General features: G+C 38.2%; 1 long non-coding RNA gene and 1 pseudogene across 2 annotated transcripts; one reads left to right on the top strand and one right to left on the bottom strand.

The window, feature by feature from the left end:
- Positions 1-20201, top strand: part of LOC139123704 (ubiquitin-conjugating enzyme E2 Z-like) — a 585434-nt pseudogene that overhangs the window by 538385 nt on the left and 26848 nt on the right.
- LOC139123694 (uncharacterized) lies at positions 10270-19877 on the bottom strand. Of its 2 annotated transcripts, none has more exons than XR_011549763.1 (4): positions 19766-19877; positions 13790-13937; positions 12613-12727; positions 10270-11556 (listed from the first exon to the last, which is right to left on the bottom strand). It is a non-coding gene; the product is annotated as an uncharacterized lncRNA (long non-coding RNA). The 2 variants fall into 2 exon arrangements; XR_011549762.1 differs by lacking the exon at positions 19766-19877 and adding an exon at positions 15205-15361.

Raw genomic sequence — 20201 nt, 5'->3', positions numbered from 1 at the left:
AGAGATTGACAATGAACTCCGTGACTACGGTATCGAGGCACTTGAAACTTCATCGATCATCTTGGATCAGACTACGTAAACCGTGAGCACTCACGGCAACGCGTTAGAAACAACTTCAGACAAGCGAAGTTTACGCTGAGAACTCGGAGTCATGTCGTTTGCTAATTCAAGAATATGCGGAAAGGTTTCCTGCAGTTCGACAATTGACATGTATTGCAGTAGTAATTCCTGTATCCTTGGTTGCATGCGAAAAGGGCTTCAGCTGCTAAAACAGGAGCCCGTAGTAGATTTTCCGACGGCAATGTAGATAATTTGATGTTGCTCTCAATGGAAGGGCCGTGTGTTGCCGATTTCCCCTACGGCAGAGCAAGGGAGATATTTGCCTCGAGGGCTCACAGAAACCCTAGGAATTCTTAGATGTTGAATGTTATTGAGATTTGTCAAAGTAAACAATGGCCCGTTTATGATAGTGTTGGTATTGATAAAGCTTGATTGATCACAAAGCCATTCGATAGACATTTTCTCGGCAAAGTCGACGAAAGACTAGTTTCGATATTACAATGCAAACAGCGGGGACTGTGTCATCTTTCGATGACTTGTTTTTTTCCCTGTCCCTTACCTGCTAGCACATGTTGAATTCCTGAACTCACATATCGCAGGTCACCACTTCATGCGTCTATTAAATGCTGATTTAACAGTGCAGTGAAGATGAATCGAATTAACTGAATTAGTGTGAAAATGCATCTATTACCAGCTTACACTGCAAATTGTGAATCTTGAAATGTGGCACGTTGCTCGTGACGCTTGATACCCAACAGAAGCTCGAGATTTTACATGAGGTTTCAGGTTGTGGGGTTAACAGCAAAACCTGGCTTTAAGTTTAACTGTCGGATCTAGACTTGCTCCGAGTCTGTGGGTATTAAATTATCAAAACAGAATAAACTGAAGCAGTGAAATTAAGCAGAATGTCACGATAGATGGTAGGCTGGTACTTAGATCGCCTGCGGTGAACGCCATGACCTATGCTCTGCCAAGTCAAGTGGGGTGAACGCCTTGGCCCAACTGTTCTGCAGTGCCGAGACAAGCCAGCCTTGCCTGGGGCCAGTCTTCAACCAACAACCCAGGTAAAACCTCAACCTACTGTACTGCAAGTATTGAACAATGATAGCGTACACTCTCTACAAAATAACAGCCTGAAAAAAACTCCAAGCAGACTGTCATAATTTATGAGCTGAAAGGGGACTCACATACATTAAGCTTATGCGTCCGATGTCCATTCTGGGTGACCGCGCCGACATCTTACGCGTCCCAATAATATGGCAGCATTGCAGACGATGAGTAGGACGAGGGAGAACACATCTCCGAAAATGGAACATGTAAATAATGACGAACTCAATCATCTTTGGTCGTGTACATTACTATGTATCAACAAAAGCTGAGTAATCCCTGGGAATATGTGAACGCTGCTAGCTGTCCATCACAACGACTGCAGACAGACGTCGACCGATTCACGTTGTCGACTGACATATGATATTCACAGCGCGCGCAGTCTGCTCAAGTCTTGATCACGTGACCAAGTTAACAGTTGCCATGACACACGGACGCGTTCACGTTCATGGTGTCTCGATCCCGTTGACCACATTGTGAAAGGTAGCATTCAGTGTGCATGTGATGATAACAATTATTAGAGTGATCCTAACAGACTGACTAAGTGATGGACATATACACAGCCACTAGTGGTTCGCGGCGAGACCCGCTGTATGCCAACTTTTCGCATGCATATAAGTTTTTAGGGGCCCTGCGGCTGAGAATTCGATGTCACTCCATAGGACTGGGAACGAATACACCGGTACATCTGGGGACGAATTACATAAAATAGAAACTCAGAAATTTGAACACCCCTCCCCTTCAGCCAACTATGATGGATTTGAATATCGCGTCCCTCGGTGAAATTATAAGAGAACCCTCCCCCCCCCCCCCCCCCAATTTGGAACGGTTAAACACACATACATGTGTAGGCCTACTTGTATAATTTTTACGGATTCATGAAAAGTTAAATGACACTTTATATCCTGGTTTACGCTGATAGATTATCATCAGTTTCCTCATGATAGTTGAGAAATTGAAGCAAACAATGGAATTCAAAGTCACAACAAAATGCATGTGAATATAAAATATTACCCTATACCAGTACCAAACCGTATAGTATTGCTTGATTTGGATGGGTATGATAAATGTCAAGGCGGTCACATTTTGAGTGTACCATACATACTGAATTTACACATGCTGTACTTTGGTCATTTTAACATAACTCTCTCTCTCTCTCTCTCTCTCTCTCTCTCTCTCTCTCTCTCTCTCTCTCTCTCTCTCTCTCTCTCTCTCTCTCTCCTGCTCTTCACATTTTGAACAACCCACGTATAGCTTTTAATTTTTAGTGACTCCCCCTATACTTCCTCTGACCTCGCCGGTCCGAAAATAATGACGGCTCCCTTAACACCAACTTGACCACTAGGATCTATGTGCCTACAATAACTAGCATTAAGGGGAGAACCATTAGTTGTTGGGGGACTGGAAGATTGGGGGACAATTGTCGGCAAGTGGAGAGCTCGGCCCCTTAAACCTCCATGCGATGCCCTGGTACTTTTTAACAGTTTTTTACAATTTAATTTCAATAAAGAATTCATGAGGGACAACTCTTTGTTTTACACAATCTCTGTCCTCTAATTTAATGTCATATTTTCTGTGCTCACGTAGAGTACTACTAGTTAATTTTTAGATTGTGCAGTTGCCGCGTATTAAATAACTAGTAATCACGAAAAATATAATTGCTTTCACATGTGGAAAAATATTATGCAGAACAGACAATAGGAAAAATGCTTCAACAGAGGCGGGGAAAAATAGTTCTCCCCTGACTAGCTCAGTGTAGTATTTCAAAGAAAATAGTTCAAACTTGTCGACTGCCCACCATAATCCCCTCAATTTTGATCACCAGCACTGATGGTCTTATGAATAAACAATTTGTTAACTTTACAGCGAGTGTTAGCACAGTATCAGCCGATTAATTGGTTGAGTCAACACCACAGCCGTCGCACACGTAGTAAAATAATTTTACTACTTCGTGTGGGACGGCTGTGATGTTGACACAGTCAGTTCATCCGCTGAAACGGACAGCCGATTAGCAAGTTGGCAACGTTTGCGGAACAATTAAAGTGGTATGTACACAGGCTGTAGAGGAGATAACGACTTGTAGTTAATAAAAAAAGCAGTCAGGCGGTTTGGAGTCAAAATCTTCATTTGAAATATCACAGTCAAAACTAATAAAATAAAAAAATAAACCGTCGCACAAAGAACCTCAACCCTCCCCACCCCAGGGGACTGACTCAATTTCCGTGTGGTTTTGGCTATGATAGGCACACAGTGACACTGCTTAAGCATAGAGGTAGTAGTTTTGTAAAAAGGGCCTATTTAGAAATGGTTCATACATGATAATTATTTAAATGCTTGTCAGCCCCTGTGGTCAAATGATTAAACAGCGGGGTTCTAACCTCGGAGATAAAATACGTGATATAGGGGCCACCCGTTGTCCCTTGAATCCGATTTAATGACAGTGTCTGTGTTCTATACAAGACGAATCGATCTACGCTGATTTCATGACATTTGCGAATAGTTGTTCTTTCGGAAAATAGTATGTGTTGTGGTCATACATTTAGCTTTTTCGACTCCGACCATTCTAGATCACTCGCATGAGATATTGTAATGAATTAAGTCCTTGTCAACTCGACTGCAATGTTCCACATTGCCACATGCTTGTTCAGCTGGTCAAGCTAAAACCAAAAGACCAAAGTCCACATTCTTTTATTTTAATAATGGCCTGTTCCTCTTTTTGTCTTTGTGACACCGCCTACGAAAGTTACAGACACAGTAGTTCAAATGTTTAGCTTATAGTCAATGTTATTATAATTTTGTAGTGTGGGACGAGCGAGGAAGACATGTACTCAGTTTTAGAATACGCAATGGCTGCTAATACGGACAGATCAAGGCGTGAATAGGGTGGACCATTTGATATCTTGGGGGTCTGGAAGATTGATGAGGTAGCATTAATTTTGTTCCTGATCCATTGCACATTATTTCAACTCTCACGTTTAATGTCGGGCCTTCTCTGGCTGATTTTTTTTTACATTTGCTTTGAATCTTTTTCCCCCGAAAAATATTCCAGACCCCGCGGGATATCAAACGGTCCACACCTTAGTCAATAGCCTATCTTGATCTGACGTCACTTGTGCCTGCTGTATTATACACCAACCTTGTGCAAATTCTCTATGAATGTCAGGTTCAACTATTTAGGCACTGACCTCATTGTTTGAAGATAAGCCTCTATCACATTTGTTGCCTTCACAGGGCTGTGAGATAGCGTAACAACACATGTAACCCACCTCTTAGTATTTGTCCCAAGCTGTACTAGGACGCCATTGTTACTTCGGCCTTAAACTGCTCTGCTGATTTTCTGCAGTCTCAACACAAGCACAGTGGATGTTACATTGCACTGGTTGCCTATGTGGAGGGACCGTGCCGTCAAAAAGATATCCAATTAATCCTACAAAGTGTCTTTCAGTAAATTTCCATCACCATACGCAACTTAAACTGGAATATTAGCTACTCTGTAGAACAGGGTGTAGTCGAGGTTGTCAGATTGGTTAATTATTAATATTTACCAACAAATAAACCAGACGGCTGCAGGGACTGATAAGGGACCATTCCGTAGCATGACCTGAGCTGACCCCTTGCAACGTTATTCAAACAGGTCAACAATAGTTCTTAATTGTTCAGGTTCTCAAGGATTATTACAGTTTTCCTGATCGATTTTAATAGACGGCCATTCATAGACAATCTCACAGCCCTTTGATCAATTTATTTTTTAAAAGAATGATTTATTCCAACTGAATACACAGAAGTCTACAGAACTTCAAATAAACATATAAGAGTACAAAATGTTGGTTTTAAAAAGTAGTCGTTCAGCTTGAAAGAAGTTTAAATATACGTAAAATAGTATCATTATTTGAATGTGTTAAAAGTCCTTTATTTACCGATAAAGGCCAGTTACTGCCAACCTCCAGTTAAAGTTACCCAGACTGCACTTGTGGGCTCAGGTCTGGACGCCAGGATGAGAACAGTAAGCCCAGTCTGCGTAACCGGAACCGAGACTGGGTTACTACCGGTAACCCTCAGACTGCAACGCAATTTGGCAGTCTTCACACAGGCGCTGGGTAGTCTGCTACAGCAACTTAAATACCCAGAAATAAAACTGTAGTCCTTTGATATATTTGCGAGTGTACAGCTATTAAATATGCTAAAAATTCATATTTTAGAATTAAATATTCTGAATATACAGGGCATCAGCCAGGTTTAAAGAGAACATTCCTGTACAAATGTACACTAAGTACAAATACCGATTATTCATATATAATCACAGAGCACTATTTGTATATCCTATACTATGGGAGCAATAAGCATTCGTTTTTTAAGGGAAGAGGGGTCGTTGAACCTTAAGCAACAAATGAAATGTAAAAAGCGACCCCCTCAAAAATCAAATTTCTAAAATTTCATCCCCACAACCCATCAATTGTGAAATGTGATCCCTCCACCCCCCAAAAAAAATCATCAGATTTGATTCACTAACCCTGGCCCTGGGCTGAAAAATTAGGCCCTTCGAAAGTATTTGCAAGAAAAAGAGTTACTCATCCCAATTTTCATGCACAAAAAAACAGCGAACCTCCCTCATATGTTACAGTCCGTGTCAATAATACCTTAATTGACTTATAATTTCCCATCGACCTTTGAACTGTCAAAGAATCTTGGTTCCCTGTCTCCCGTATGCAATTGCATTTCTTCGCTTTGCGACAACTTCGTTCCTCTGACTACCGTTGAAATAAATCGTTTTCACAATAATGCAATGAATGCATGTCAAAATTCGCTTTTGATGTGAAAATGGCATACTAGAGTTTCATTATGAAATTCTTCAATACTGGAATGTAGTGCTTTGGTTCTCAGATGCTATATGACATATTGATATGATATGAAATAATATGATATGATATGACATGATATGATATGATATGATATGATACGATACGATATGGTATACTGTCCCCGTAGAGCCCTCTTGATGCACAGGCCATAGAATATGATGCGCCGTTGCAACTTTTGCCAACAGAAAGGCCCAGCGGCGATCAAGAAGAGAAAAAGGGTAACGCTCAAACGAAAACTATACAGCTGCAGTAGTTCGTTGGCGAACTAGTGAATATTTGTAGCCATTTCAAGGTCCTATGTACTACACACAGTCATTAGGCTTGTCAGTGTAGACGCATGCTTACTTCCACTCTCGTTCATTAATTCTTGATATTCGGAAAATAGTGGTTTTTAAGACCTAAAGCACAACCATCTTCTCTGAATCTTGAGAAAAAAAATGCTCCAAAAAATGAGAAAATATCATTTTGATAGGGATTTTTAAAAATCCGTAACTCAAGAAAACTGTCGATTTTCATCGGGTTTTCGCTGTTCGAAACAGTCGTGCTTGCGATTTGCGCATGTGCAGTACAGATATGTGGAGGGGCAGGATGCAGGAACGTTTGAGATTTCCAATGCTTCAGTAGCGCATGTACTTTTCGCTTTTTTCACCTTTGGCCCTGTGAATCACCCTATTTTCCATATTGAAATGGAGGGATCACCCTATTTCGGTTTTTGTTTTGTTTTTTTTTTGTTTTTGTTTTTTTGTTTCTTTCCAAGAGGGGTCAACATCTCTTTGATGTCCGCACAAACAATCCACTCAGGGTCGAAGAAATATACTACCATGATTTATACAAAATACATTCAGGAAAGTTACAACACCTTGCGTATAGCAGTGCATTCCGAACAGTTTCACCGAGCCTGAGTTTTGTGTTCAGGAAAATACTCCTTGATTTGCAGCTTAACCGATAGATGCATGATTTCTGATGGACGCATCATTTCTCAATGGCCTGAACACAATGTGTCACACCCTCAGTGCATGAAACAAGGTCAATTTGATGATCATGTTATCAACACAAGCCTTGCAATGGAGATATGTCGAATTAGTTCTGAGAGAGCAAAAAAATTACAGCTATGTAAAAAGGTTTGGCTGAGGGAGCTAGCCGGCTTCCCTTTAACCCTTTGAGTGCTCTAATTTACCCACCAAAATTTTAGTGTAACATTTTCCCAATTTTTATTAATTTTTCTGTCACATGTTTGATAATTTTGGACCAAGTAGAAATCACATTTCATTTTCTACGATTTTTTTAAGAAGTTTTGGCAAAATATGCCAAAAAATTGACTGTGGTATATTTTATAAAGCCAACAAATATTGACTTTGGCGCTCAAAGGGTTCAATACACAATATACTACCGGTATATTGGACCCGTAAACGGCTATGTCAAGTTTCATCCATAAGCGTTATAGAATATTCATATTTGATATCTATTCATATAAAAATCCCTTTTCCGCCAGTGTGTAAACACTGTATCCAATATACGTTGGCGATTGATAAAATTAAAACATGCTGAATCACAAGGTACGTATACATTCTAAAATTGGAATGTTGCATCTAAGTTGACGTGATACATCTGGATATCGTGCATGAAATAGATTGTTTGTAAACAACAATTAGAGCCGCACAGGCACAACTCCACCAATCCCTTTTATACGAAGCAGAGTATTTATCATGTCTCTGTTGTTCCGTAGCCGCGTTAATGCGTACTGCAGTATGCCATTTTTACACCAAAGTATCACACGGGCTAGTTTTGGCCGGCTTTCCACACTGTGGTCCTCTATCTGGCACATTGCAGCCTTACCTGTCTCATAAATATCGCATATCATATGTGCAAAGAACGATAAATTGAGAGGCTGTGAATTTCCCTGTAGTATTTATCTCTCTCTCTCTCTCTCTCTCTCTCTCTCTCTCTCTCTCTCTCTTTACATGAATTTCACTATGACAACACTCGGTTCGTGAGGACGAATTTACTTTGATTATAAAATTTAGTTTATCGGAATGCAATATAAATCAATAAAAGAAACTGGAAGATATTAATTTTTGTTCGTTTCTTTATTTTTATCAGCTCTTGATTTTCTATATATGGAAACGAGTGAATAATTGTTTCATGATGGGGAAAAGTTTACATGGGTGTCTTAGAATATGGTAGATTGCTGCTAGTATAAAAGCATCATTTTTGTATGATGTTTGTCCTTGATTGTTGTTATTTTCAAGCCATTCTGGGATCAAAGTCAGGATTTCGGCGACATACTATAACGTTGACTCGGACAGCCGTGACCTCCTTACGCATTCTAACAAGTGACTGCACGTGCACCTTTATCTTTCCCATGGTTAACGCACTGCCCAGTCAATAAAGTCCTCTATTGCCTAATCGCCTAGGCACTGTTTCATTGTTAAAAATGTTTCCCCCTAACTGAATTGTACAAAAGCACTGGTTTTTTTTAGCATTAGTGTCCAGGGCTTGTACCAAGCACCCCCTTGAGGATAAGCTTAAACTTTTTATACTTGTTACAAACATGGCAGACGATTTTAGCCCTGGAGTAACTTTAAATTTACGATATCCGAAATGTGAAAATTTAAATATGAGCACAAAACTGGTTGGAGTAATAACAAAGATTACGGACATTGATACAAACATGCTGAAGAGCTGTTTGTCCTGAATCCAGCTGATGTACACTAGCATATCAGCATCTGCTGGTAGCCCTATAGAAACTAGATGATGAAGACTCAACCACCTGTTTGTTTTTACTTTTCTCCCGTGTAAGCTAAACTTTGCACCTCTTTAATTGTCCCCATAAACTACAAGAGTTGCTAGATATAGCAGTCAATCCCTTAGTTGAACGTGAAGTGGCTAATGTTAACGCGATTGGAACTAATGTGGGATGATTGGATCTTCATAGTTTTCGAATTTCTCAAAGTGTTTGATGGCGCATAGCTGAATGTTGCAATATTACAAATTACTCATAAAACAAGCGTGTGACTTCAATGAAAAGCAGATGAGCTTATATTTGCAGATTGAACCGACATTACTTCGCCATCCAATTGTTATGAGTTTCAATCGTGTTAATTTGGTCAATTTTTTACGGTATCATGTCAATGCCGGAAAGTATAAAGCGAGGGCGCCATTCCGAAGCATCTAAACTCACACCACTCGGGTTAGTGGTTGATAAACAATAGGAAATGATATTTCAGATACAGTGTCCGTACCAGATAGCCTGGTCCTTCATTGGCAGTTTTTTTAAATATGTGTGGGCCTTAAAGTTGAGAACGAGCTCCATGAACTCATCATTTCAACATTCAGCAACCTGATGAGTGTAATCCTACGGATAGTAAAACATGGCTCGTTTTAAATCCACTGGGAAGAACTTAGCGTAAAAATGATCCATTAGCCGAGGGAATCAGTTTAAGTGCAGACCAGACTGTGACAGGCGCTATAATCATAAACTTTGATGAGGGGCAGAGTGATATAGACTTGGATTTCCTTGGTGAAAACAATGATGAATAATTTGCCACTAAAGCACACGTGAGACAAACTCTTGAAATATCTGTTATAATCCTCAAATGCACCATTGTTTCTTAAAGGCATTGCTGGGCGCGATCCCTGGGATTACGGAGGTGTGATAGCCTTTTGTTTTCCATTGACATTGTAATCAGGTTGGTAAATTTTCTGGTGAGACAATCTAGTGCCAACACATGCCTTTAAAGGTATACAGTCCCTGTAATCTAAATATGCCCATATATGGTCAAAGGGGCGTTCCTTGGTATTCAAAATGCCTGCGTGAGGGCGCTGTTTTTAAAAAGCAGCTTTCGGCCTAAAATCTGTGATCGGTCAGATTTTGTCTTTCCATGGTAACTGTGGCAAAATTGAAACAGGTGACAGTATACCTTTAACACTCCACTCTCCTGAGATTATGAGTGATGAAAAATAACATACTATGAGTAAATAAAGGCAAGTGTTGCGTAACACCTAGCACTGAGTGATTCAAAAGACCTGAAAGGTGTTGAACAAGTGAAGAAGAGGAGGAGGAATGATGGGCCATCTTACAACCTTGTGTACAACAAAGATTCTGAGCCACTAGAACTCAAACTGCAGTAGCGTGGAAGCCAATATGGGGAGAATAACACAAAGCCATGGTCATTGTGTTGAAATTTTGACACCTTTTGATCGTCTGTCCATGGTGTACAATAACACGAATGAGACGTGAAAATTGTCATAGAAGTATATTTGAGTTTATTTTACAACAACCCTTTTACGTAACAAAGATATACATAATTTACTTATAACGTGAGAAGTTACCTTTTATGAAAACCTGAGCTTCTATTACAATAAACAAAAATTGTCAATCCTTTCATCGCCACGATTAGCCTGACCCCATTCGGTCTACAGGGAAGATGGATCGTTATAGAGAACAAGTGGATGTCAGGGTTTCAGCTTCACAGTATTTGACACACACTGAGAACTGTCTTTAAAACTACGATAGTGAGACCCGTAGAAAACGTAACAAAAAAGAAAGGACAAATCTTAGATACATTAGAAGGGTTCGGTTCAAATCAGGCGATGTGGTTGTAAGCTATACAATAACAATGCATCTACAGTAATTCAGAATTGACATCCATCTATGACGTGTTACAATGTGAGCCTATGAATTTGCCAAAACGTTATACTAATGCAATCAGGGTGTTTATACGAAATGTTTGAGAAAGTGTCTATGCAAATGTGTTACCTACATCATTCTATTAATGAAAAATTCATATGAAATCATATGAAATGTCTAGCTTCAGCAGAAATGTCTGTGAAGGTGTGTATAAAAATAGCTTCGCATATGTAGGCCGTCCCTTGTGTCACAGCTTAAACAAATGTACTCAGTTATAGAACAAAGCAAGGCAAAATACATCAAATTTTTCAGCACATGAACCGCAATACACCGATAGAATACATCAAATATATGCTTTACGGTATTGCAGTTGTAACTCTAGACACAGGCCAATGAGTGCCAGATATTTCTAGAGAGAAATGCTACGTAAACTGCCAGATGAGAATGTATTCATATTTACAGTGAGGAAGAGAAGGTGCAACGTGATAAAAATTAGCAGAGATTAAAGAAAAAAATCACAAAACACTGAACTTTTTATCAACATGTTTACATTTATGATATTTGAGGATTGAAATGTTCTGCCATCCATGCACGCGCACTTTTAAAGCAGATAGTGCAGCTTTTATAACACTATATTGTATAAATTTGTGATTATTCTACTTCTGTAAAAATGAATATACAACTTTAAACTCTCTTTTTTGTTAATTGGCATGTCTGAAGAGGTTGAAAAGAGCAACCTCTTCATACAAATATTTGTGGCAGTTCAAATTTGTTAAACAAGTGTGAAGATAGCCAGGCCAGCAAAGACGAAGAGTGGCAAAATACTGGAGATTACACCAGTACTCCCGTTTCCAATATTGCAAAGATCACTGTCACAGCATGTCACACATAGCTCAGTATCTGTAGACAGAAAGAACAAAGAAAACATCAAGTTGTGACCCAAAAGAATACAGGCAATTTTTTTGAAAATAACGTTCCCTTTAAACAGGAACATGTGGCAGAATGATGCAAATGCATGTATATATAATTATATGGTGACATATGAAGCACAAAATGGTTTTACCTGAATACTTGTCTTACTTTTCGTGAACTTATCTATCTCTATAGTTGATTAAGACTGACATATATAAAGCCTTACTCAATGATTTTAATTGAAACACCTCCAATTTTGCCTACCTGCCTATCAGGTATTCCGGCAACTTTGTTTTGCCTGGAATTATTTAGAAGTACTCTTCGGAATATATGAAGGAAATGTTACCCTGATTGAGAAATATTTTCTGAGTTAAGAATTTTTGGAATTTGTTTGCGTAATCTTTCCTCATATGCATATGATCACCTTCATTTCAAGGGAAATCTCAATTAAATTGATAAGTCATTGAAAAAAATCAAAGTCCTATAGTTTCAAAGTTATCTATTCATTATCAATATCGATGTTTATTTTGCTTATTTGTGTTGATTAGTCATGTGACCAACGTGCTTTTAACAAACTCAGAAGGTCATGCAGAAAAGTAGGTTATCTTTGTCAAATTTCACTATCCTAGACTTGCTGGTTTTGTGTCTATTTGTATCTATTTGTTTATCATCACTGTATTTAATGAGCACATTTGCATATTTTGGGAGAAATAGTGTTCAGATCTACGAAAATCCGTCCTATTGTAGCATGTCTACTTCTGCAATATTAATCACAGGGGTACACATGTAAAACAAGCTACCATCAACAGATGAGCTTTCTGATAATGAACAGCGATGCAGTAAACTGGTTGACTTCACCAACAGACAAAGAAAACAATGACAGTCCACATGATGTTAAAGAAGAATCAGCAAACGAAGAGCACTCGTTAACCTAAGTTCTTTATATACACCATAAAACTAAATTTCAAAACAAATTATGGTCTTCGGAGCGAAAATACATGACCATTTGACTTGTATCTTTGATCCTCTTTCATTTATACAAACCTTTTGTTTCCTCATGGCTACCTTGCTGACAACCATGGTAACAGTCATATATACCAATACAACTTCTGCTCACATAAAATCGGTCGTCAGAGTTTAATGCTTTGACCACTGAAACCTGTAAGAGTAAAATCCCAACATTGTTATGAGATTTGTTGGTCATGAGTGAAGAGGTGTGTGGTTCCCTGTGGTGGAGACTGAACGCCCTCTTGTGAAAATGATATGCAACTGGATGACCTCTTGCGAAACTTTTCTGAAAAGTAGTCTTGGTGTACATTTTAGAGTTCAAGGAACTATATCATTTAAGGTGTTGTATTGTCTGTCTGGTTTTGTCCCAACTTTGGTATTTTAAACCATAGATCTGGTGAAATCAGATGCGTAGAAATGCATGGTATTTATACATTTGCCGCTTAATTAGCCATCAAAACAAAGCCGAGAAACGATATGTTTTCCCTCCGGCCTAAGACAATCAGGTGAATATGGAATGCTTAGACAGGCAAAAACTCAGCGTATTCGATCTAAAAACATCCTCCACTGAACTAACAAATTAAAAAGTACAAAGATCGGACAAATAATTTCGTTAATTTTGATCTTCCTTAAATCGTCATACTTTGCTTGAGTGCTGGAAGTTTTAATCATTGAAAGATTTTATGAAAACAAACTTTTTAAATACATTAAGGCCTGAACAATGACACGTGATCGAGCATGCATTGTAAGTATTGATCAAGCATGTTAGTACTGAAAATTCTTGTGATAGTGGAAATATAACTTTCCGAACACATATACAATGCCAACCAATGTGTTCCCTTATCGTGTTTATGTAATAAGGTGGTTCATGCCTGAAATCGGGAGATTTTAAGTTTGAACAAACCTTGACTCAAGAAGAGTGTATAATCAGCTTTAAAAACCAAGAATAAGAATTGGGTCACAGCAAAAGCTATCGAACTGGTAATAGGAATTTTCCAATATTTACCAACACTTAAAATTCAAAATGGCCGCGATAAATGTGTTAAATTCCATGAGTAAAATTGCAAATTCACGAAGTGGCTTTCATATAAACCCCTAAGTGCTATACAACAGATATTCTAGGAGATTTCAGAGTCTAAATGTTTTTTGCCCAAGGCACACTGTGCCTCAGTTAATTATCACTGTTCTCAAAATGACCCCTAAATGATCTTACCTGACACATTTGGTCAGCACCACAGGTAGCCTCAAAAGCTGACGATTTGAAATTGTCATAGCAGCTCAGATTCCCTCCACTGACCCTACAGTATGTTCGCACGAGTAGCATTTGTTTGCGGCCATCACATTGTCAAGGCACACCAGCACTGTCCATTAACGAAAAGTAAACGTTGTGAGCAATGTTGCTAACGACATTGTATTCTTATTTGGATCAGCTTCGTGTATTACGTTCTATCAAGTAAACTTTGCATATACCGGTATATATATATATATATATATTATATATATATATATATATATATATATATATATATATATATATATATATATATATATATATAGATATTATTACTTGTAACCTGAAGTAATTTGTGTCATTATATATATATAAAGCTTCTATGACAAACAAAAACACTTAAATTTACATGTAAGCTTATATATATATATATATATATATATATATATATATATATATATATATATATATATATATATTATATATATATATATATCATGAGTTGACAGTAATGAATAAGAACGTGTAAAAAACATTCTGTCAAAATGCTTTGAATTAGCTAGGGTGTTTGAATTAATTAAAATAATACGTGCATTAAATTAGTGGGCTCTAAATGTAGCTAGAATCGAAAGACAGATATGTGTTTGAAGTAGCTGCATTTGAAACTTGCAAACCGTTTAAGTATACACTGCTATAACCAAAAGGGCATGCTTGCAAAAAGACATGTTTTACAGTAGTTTATTTCAAGGCACTTGGATGACTAATATCAGAAAAAATGTTAAACAAATATCTTCAGAAATATTGATGACTCATTGACATTAAAAAATAATAACAAGGTTTCTGATGCAAAGTCGTTTAAACAAAAGTTGAGAATTCAATGCTTAAGCTTAAGCTGTATTCGATGCAATTGTATCAAGTTGTAAAATTAATTAACGTTATTTTTCCTACAGTAACTCCTGAAAATCATATCAAAATACTCGAGCTCTGTGAGCACAGCCGAAAGGGCGCATCTCATCCATGAATAACCGGTAGATTTATTCCGGACTAGCTGTCATTTGACAATACAAGTGACACTGCACATCGAGTGAGCTCGTTTAATAATCTATGTTGGCAACACTACACATATGTTTTGAAAGGACAAAAAGAATCATTTCTAAAGTAATGAAAACAATACAGTTTGTCCACTGGTCCTTTATAAATTCAGGGAATCTTCGACCGGGTTTGAATTCACAGCATACGTCACCCATTCACCATGGTTCAATAACCGAGATAAATTGCTACAATTTTTCTGACTGTGACCCCTCAACACGCTGTAGAGTTCACGAAGCACTCGCACTCACATACTCGCTATCGCACATCGCACACAAACTTTGTCGAAGCAATGAATAGATACTTACATGCTATTGTGGTCACGACAAAGCGAAACATACTTGAATCTTACAGAAAGCCTTTGGGAGAGCCGCGTAATATGACTGGTGAAAGAATGCATAACATATTTCATTACGTTTTAAGGTGTAGTCACGGAGAACGTTTGAATGCTTTGAGATATAAGGCTGAAATTTGTGTGTGTGCAAGCAGTCCTGAGGATCTTCTAAAGTGTGTCTCAGAATTTGTTAAACCTAAGTGTAAAACAATTTCCATGCAAGAAAAACTTCCAGAGCCGCGATGAATTTATTCTCAGCTCCATAAAAAACAAAGCAAGATACAAAAAAATCTGAGACTCTTTTTGGAAGAGCTTCGTGACAGCTTGCATTCCAGCAAGTTTGAGTCAGATATTTTGAAGAATTGAGACAAAAAAGGGAAAACCGATTTTTAAAAGGTAATTAAGATATTATTATTATTTATTATGCATATTACGTGTCACGTGATAGTTGTGTAAACAATGGTGACACTGCTGTCACCAAAGTGTCATCCTGTATCTAGGCTTTCAGACTATGTATAATTTACAGGTTATGAGCTTGTTAACGACCAGAGAATTGTTAGATTTGAAAAGGTCAATTTTTTAGTCATGGAACTTTAAGTTACGTGACATAATAACATTTTGTATATTCACTATATCATAATGGGCATTATATTGTGATGTCAATTCTTTACATTGTTAGGTAAATTTATTATATTATTATGTGCATTTTTATGTGATGTGAATTCATTATATTGTTTGTTAATCTCTTATATTGTGATGTAAATTGCTTATTGTGATGTGAAATTATTATATTGTTATGTGATTCTTCTATTGTGATGTGCATTCAGCATATAGTGATGGCCATTGCTTATATTATGATGTGTACGTGATCTAGCGCATTTGCTCTTTGAAATTACAAAGGAACTTCAATGTGACAAGATTTCGATCTCACGAGAGAGCGGCAAGTCCCGGCCTGGGACTAAAGTGAATGTAGAATGTAAGCCAAGTTCCGAAGTCGTCCTCTCCGGTAAAACGATAGTATATAGTGACGGTTTAACCGTGTACTTGAAAGGATGGTCAATAATGGAAAATTTAAAAAACGAATACGCCCACGTTTTCTTTGCATAAACATGTTTACGTGATTATTTTGAACTGGAAACAAAGGATCACAGGGTGTCGGAGTGTCGATGGAGTGTCCTACAGTGGCATCATCTGGCTCCCTGATCAACCACTTGTGGGGGGGGGGGTCATTTTAAAGCTCGTGATTTAAGAAGTACTTTAACATCTTCGTTTTAGAAATATCGAAAATTTAATTTTCCCCACAGAGTTAACACAGGGATGCCGGTCATTTGATGAATTTTTCAAATATCGAATCGGACAATCTTAGATTTTTTGTCTCTCCAGTACCAAATTCTGCGCGATGACCCCTGGTTTTTATTCGTAATTTGGTAAGGGAATGGTTAAAAGTTTCGCCGAGGAAACTTTTAGCAAACTGTGTAAGTCTTTCACTTTTCGGGGCACATACTACCATATATAATGTAGAGAGTGCACACGTTGTGTGGCATACAAAAACTGCTACATGTAGGATGCGGCGCGTATTTTGAACATAATTTACAATTCGATCATACTTCTGATTGTAATTCGTAGTATACAATCGCGGCTTGCTAATGTTTAACGTACAGAGGTACCGTATAGACTGGAAGGATCTATACCTTCCCTCTGCAAGAAGGGAGAGCGTAGAGAGCGCCCTCGGGCGACGGATCTTCCAGTCTAAGGTACCGTGATGATAAACCTGAAACCTTCCCAACTCTGAAATGCATCCGAACAATTGGCTCATCACAGTGCATTGATCATTTCCCGACATAGATGATTATGACGTGACGTCATCGCCTGAACGAAAGTGATGACGTAACGGGACCTCGGGTAAGCCGGTGCTAGACACTGATCAAACGTGACGGCCATTCAAGTCAAGAAAAATCAATACTATTTTCAAAAGGAAGATTCGCTTAGTTTTTTAGACTAGCTAAGATATTTTGGAAACGAGAATTGGGGTGACCGCATTTTGGCAACCATTGGTATTCCACAATTTGTATTTTTGTCCATATTTTCCGTGGACCAATGAACCTAAATGCCGGCCGTTTAATTTCATGTTTGGATTCGCTGGTAGGTCGCCCTCATGAATAATATAATTAATATTACAGGTCGTTATCATTGAAATTCACAACAAGCACTTAAAACGTTTCTTCGTATGTGCCCTGTAATTCTGCGTTTGTATGTTATATGACAATAATTGACGAAACGTGTATGTAGTGAGGGAGTCTAGCATCGCTTTATGGAAAGCGAACGAATCTTGGCACACAGTACTGGTTTTACGCGAGTACGTAACTTCAATGGAGTCGCTCATCATTCCTAACAGCAAATTAAAACCCAGCGTATGGCGTAGGTGGAAATGATTCTAAAAACTGTGTTTATACCCATCCCCCCCCCCCGAAATATAATGCTGAACCTTTACTCATATATGCCACATTCACGAATTATTACCATGACCCTAACATCACAACCTCAAGTTTCTAGGATTTGTTTGTTTGTTTGCTTGATTGATGAGACAGTTGAATGAGCTAATGTTCAATAAAATCTGAAGCGTTTTAGGCACTTAGCTTCTACTGTTGATGCCCAAAATTCTTGACTATCATCAAGTAATCTGCCTTTTCATTTCCCGAAAGTCTCAATTTCGGTAAAAGTTGTATTCCTGGAGTGCGAGTGGGAATATTTGTTCTAAATGAAGTTTGTTTGGAATTTTGGCAAAATAACTATTACATTTTTGTTTATTTTCAAGCACATCTTCGTTAGTCCCGTGGCTACCGACTGTGCTTAATCAGAAACTGACCTACTTCAGTGCGACTACTGATGGAAAAAGCACATGATGCGTTAATGATTAATACAGGTATATACTTCTACCTAATAACAAGCCGTCAAAACCAGCCAAAATAAATTCATGACCTGATTTCCGATCGTTATATTGTCACGCTTGCTGCTTCATGGATGATAAGTCGAGAGGTATCGGTCGGAGATCGTGACGCTTTCAGTAAGTAAAGCTGACACTAAGTTGTCGGTTATATGCACCACTTTAAATCTGTATCGCTAAACTGCCATGGAGACGACTCGGACTCCAATGTGAACTCTACAACGACCGTCTCAGCTCTGTGCTACTCTTTGTGATAAAAGTACTATACAACTATAGTATCGTGGTTTTTTTTAATCTATACATTGTTATTCCTACTTTAATAACATAAAGTACCAGGAGAATGTAAAAGGTGTCCAAAACTAATCTAAAGCTTGTCAAAACGTGTCGTTGTTCTAAAATTCAGAGCTTTTTTACACGTTTTTGACTAATTGATAATTAAAACAATACATCACTATACGTTCTTACGGTTGGCTAATGGAATGTAACGTCTTTAAACATCCAGGGTTACATTGAATTCAATAGCGTACAATACATAGCAATCCCAAGTTTATATGAGGGATTTCTTAGACTTGACCATTCGAGAGACGCTAGATATCAAATGGATATCACACGGTACACCAAACACGGAAAGGGTGTGGCACTGTTTACAATATCACGCTAAATGTCATTGAAGTTAAAAACACTCTTTCACGTTTTTACTGTTTCTTGGCTTTGAAATGAATAAAATTATTGACTATAACTTGAGACGAGAATATTCAAGTCCGATTTAAACCGGTTTTTCTACACAACCTAAAACATCACTTGCACCATTAACTAATGCGTTGACCTTTTATGCTCTTGATAAGGCCAAAGTAATTAAATTCTTTGTTTTGCGTTCACTCTAAATGGGAAAAGGTACACGTCTAAGCGGCTGAAAAACACACACAAGAAAATAAACACAATGTTTGATTGCAGCGAATAATAAATTGTAACAAAATTTTCGGTCATTTTTCTGAATTTTTCTGAAAAGCTAAGCGGTCAGGTCCTAAAATTTCCTATTCAAATACACTGTGTGTGTTTTTCATGAAAACCTTAAAAACCTAGGCGGGTGGGGACGCAAAACAAAGAATTTAATTACTTTGGCCTAAGTTCAACTCTTTAAGTGGACATCTGCACCTCGGATGTCGAGAGCCTGAACTCCAGCGTATTGAACAGATCTCTGACTGGGCAGGCGAGCTAGAATCGACGACAGCTGCGCATACAGTCCTAGAAGTGTGGAAAAGGGCGTGACGATATCGATCTTTGACCTGATACTACTACCTTGTTTTGTGTGGTACATCATCCCGTCTTGGCTAGGTCGCGGCATGGTTTAAAGTTGTTTCGAGGTCCAAAATAACACAGTGGTTGGCTAGCGAAAGTGGTTTGAGGAGATGGCCGGAGTGTCATCGGACTTATGGTCGCAGCTACAGGATTTGGCGCGTAGCACAGTCACCGTAGCCACGGTTACTCTACGTAGCTATGGCATTCTCTGTAACCCGGTATCCGCAAACCAAAACATCCAACCCCAGATATGGCTAGGACACTGAAACGTGCCTTCAAAAGTTGAACTTACCCAATCAGGTGTCGTAAAAGGCGACTGTATCAAATGTTCGTCGATATGGCCTGCGCCAAGCCTTCCTAATCGGCAGAATCTCCGTTATGTGTGGGCTATTGTCAAGTTAATATGCGTTTTTAAATTACAGTCTATTACGTAACTCATTGCATTTAAAAGTGCCCTGTTCTTTGTCTTGTCTATTGAGCGTCCATACACAGATATCAACTCCTAATCCGCCAATCATACGCCGTTGTCACGAAGATACCCTACGGCAACAAACACTGCTTCGAAAACATGTCTCAAAAGGACACTCGATAATTTGGAATTTTTTGCATTGTAATTTCAATTTATTTGCATAGATATGTTTACTTTGCACTGCATTATTTACATGTATTTTGTCGGTATGTTTTAATTTATTTATGCTAATTTATTCATGATGATATTATTTTATATC

Source organism: Ptychodera flava (genome assembly GCF_041260155.1).
Source record: "Ptychodera flava strain L36383 chromosome 23 unlocalized genomic scaffold, AS_Pfla_20210202 Scaffold_23__1_contigs__length_28996876_pilon, whole genome shotgun sequence".
In the NCBI taxonomy this organism is placed as follows: domain Eukaryota; kingdom Metazoa; phylum Hemichordata; class Enteropneusta; family Ptychoderidae; genus Ptychodera; species Ptychodera flava.
This window is presented reverse-complemented; position numbering and strand designations above follow the sequence as displayed.